The sequence below is a fragment of the Drosophila melanogaster genome, chromosome 2L (genome assembly GCF_000001215.4).
Source record: "Drosophila melanogaster chromosome 2L".
NCBI lineage: Eukaryota > Metazoa > Arthropoda > Insecta > Diptera > Drosophilidae > Drosophila > Drosophila melanogaster.
The window spans coordinates 23131231-23134585 of NT_033779.5; positions in this window are offsets into that span (position 1 = coordinate 23131231).

Sequence of the window (3355 nt, forward strand, 5' to 3'; positions counted from 1 at the left end):
TTTTGATCAATTGACACCATGCGAAAAATTCTTCTTTTGCATTGGCTTTTTTTAATATCACGAATAAAATTTAAAAAAAAAAATTTTTTTAAATTTATGTTTAAAATTACAGTAGTTATAATAATTTCCTTTGTTTTTGATTTAATTATTTAGTATATTTATTAAGTCATTTAACTTAATATGATGTATGTAAATGATCCATTTTTATTATTTAAAATGCACATTAGATTCAGTTGTTTTTCAGTTTCAGTTTTTTTTTTGTTACATTCAAATTTGATATTTTTAAAAAGCGCGCATTTTCATCATATTGCTACAAAATTGGCCGAAATTGAGAGCAATTTTGGCCGTGCCCAAAAAAGTGGCTGCATAGTGCCAAAACTATGTATGGCCGTTACACATCTTGTTATTCTATTGGCTTTGGTCCAAGCTTACGCCCTAAACCTCCCAAAACCGCTACGCCCACACTTTTGAGAATTTGTTGGATTTTTTCATAATTTTATTAGTTTTGTAATCGATTTGTCAAAAAACTTTTTTCCACGCCCACTCTAACGCCCAAAACTGCCACACCCACACTTTTGAAAAATGTTTAGATTTTCCTTCGTTTTATTGTTTGTCTTGCCAATTGTATATCTGTATCAGGAAACTAAAGCTTGCGCGTGCACTTATATATATATTTACTTATACAAAAGACCAAGAACCGAACGTTTTATTTAGAACAAAATAAACAATAACTTTATAATAAATATAATAATATAATTATAATATAATATAATTATAATATAAATAATATGCACTAAACCGGCATAAAGGACAACAGAGATTCCTCTGCCATTCAAATACATATAAGAGAATAGATTGTTCAAATTTTTTTTAGACAAAAACCATTAGTTTTTTCGGCTTTTTACATATTTACTTTATTAAATATTGTATTAGGTTACATGAGGGGAGCTTGCTCATAAGAATCATAATTAATAATTGCTAAAAGCTGTTTGGCAATTTTATCTTCGTTGTCGGCTTCATCCAGATAAATTAACGTGCCTACGTTTTCTATCGCGCTCGCTCTCATCACGACAGAGCAGTATACGCAAACATTCGCGCTCGCTCTCATCACGACAGAGCTAAGTCCCGTTGCCCTTCGATTCCGTTAGATTTGCCGAAATCTCTTTCTCAACTCAAAAACAAGACGTCAAAGAAGAACATAGATCACATACGAGCATTTGTGCACATTACATACAGTGGAGCAAAGTCAGTATAAATAATGTCGAAGTTTGATCAACTGGTGCGAGTTCAAACTGACCGCATTGAGTCTTTGAAGCGCTTGTTCAGTAATGTGAAAAAGGACTCGAGTGTGCGGAAAACGGAAATATATTTCGAAAAACGTTTGAATCAAATCGACGAATATAACAAAGAATTTCATCAGACGCATCACATACTTATATGCATGGCAGACTACGAAGAAAGTGTGTATAAGCAACAAAATACAATCAGCCAATTCGAAGACCTAGGCATGGAAGTTTACTGTTTTGTGGCAGAAGAAAAGAAACGAATCTATCCAGTTACAGTGACGCACAACGAATCAACTAACTCCACAATAACAACACAGGTAGAGGAAGTACGGATACCATTTCCAAAATTACCAGTTCCGAAATTCTCTGGCAACTGCGCGGACCAAGTTTTCATGATGCATTTTTACGCTTGATTCACAATAATGAACGTCTGGATAAGATTCAAAGGTTCCATTTTTTAAAGGAAGCATTACCAGTAGGCCTGGACAACGACATTCGCCAAATCGCTTTAACTGAAGCAAACTACGAAGTCGCTTGGCCCACACTCCTACAACGGTATAACAACCCACGCATTGTGTTCGCCAGCCACATGAACATGCTCTACAACTTACCGAATCTTTCTAAAGAAAAATCTGCTGACATACGGTCTATGGTTAGTACAGTCAACGTCTGCATTGCCGCTTGCAATACCGTCAAGGCGCCATACCGTCAAGGCGCCACAGGGAGGAGATTTTTGGCTGACTCATTATCTAACAACCAAACTACCTAAAGACACTCACACAGCGTGGAAGCATCATCTGGGCAGCAAGATCGACGTTCCTTCATACAAAGATCTGCAACAGTTCCTCAATGATCGACTTGTTACGTTAGACGCTATTGAAAGCCGTAACGCGTGCAGCGGCATGAAACAGTCAAATGAAACTTCAGACGGTACTAAACGCGTGCGTGTGCACAGCGCCCACACCAGGTCGGGTGCTTCCGCGTCCGCTTGCTATCATTGTGACAATTTACACATCCTTCGAAGATGTCCGCAATTTCTTTGAATGGATTGCTACCAACGGAAAGAAGTGGCCAGCAGGGCAAAATTATGTCTAAATTGCCTGGGAAAATCGCACACACAAGCAAGCTGCCCCAGCAATAAGAATTGTCTTCATGGTGGTCAACGTCATCACACGATGTTACATTTTCCAGTAACACAGCCAACGCTGATAGCCTCCTCGACATCATGCCAAAGTTCGGCAGCCAGTTCAGAGGCCAAGCCGACTCTACAGTGCATGCCGAAGCACAACTCGCACTTCAATCACCGGAGTCGGTCAAGATTCAGGCCGACGCTGCAGATTCATCGTAAGTTGTTCGGTGCTAACAGCAACTAACCGAAATTTCTCGTTAAAGGTCGACAATGCTTATGTTCTGAACACGTTGACATCACACATGCCAAGTCAAAGTTTTCCAGCAGGAAACTGGAGTCATATCCATGGTCTCATGCTCGCAGACCCCTATTATTATAAATCCAAGCGAATCGATATAATTTTTGGAGCTGACGTTATGGCACAACTCTTGTTACCTGGAACTAAGATTGGCTTGCCAAACTAACCCATAGCGCAGAATAATCAACTCGGATGGGTTCTGTTAGGCAATGTTGGCAACACGCATATTACACGCCACATTCGTTGTAATCATGCCATAATAAACTCCGAAGAGCTGCTTAAAGTATTCTGCGAGGTAGAATCAGTTCCAGAACGCCCAAAGCTCTCCAAAGAAGATCAATGGTGCGAGTCTTTCTTTAAACAGACCCATCAACGTCAACCAGACGGCAGTTATCAAGTCCGTTTGCCATTCAAGAGGAACTTTGATCCCAGTATGACGCTCGGAAAATCTCATCAGATCGCCCTGAACAGATATCTTCAACTCGAAAGGCGCCTTCAAAGGGACCCAGACAAATGGAGCAGATACTGCAAAGGAATTGAAGAATATTTTCAACTAGGTCAAATCACGTTAGCAGAGACGAGCGAAAACTCAACCATAACCACGGATTTCTATGGTCAGCATGTTGCATCATGCGTGCTACC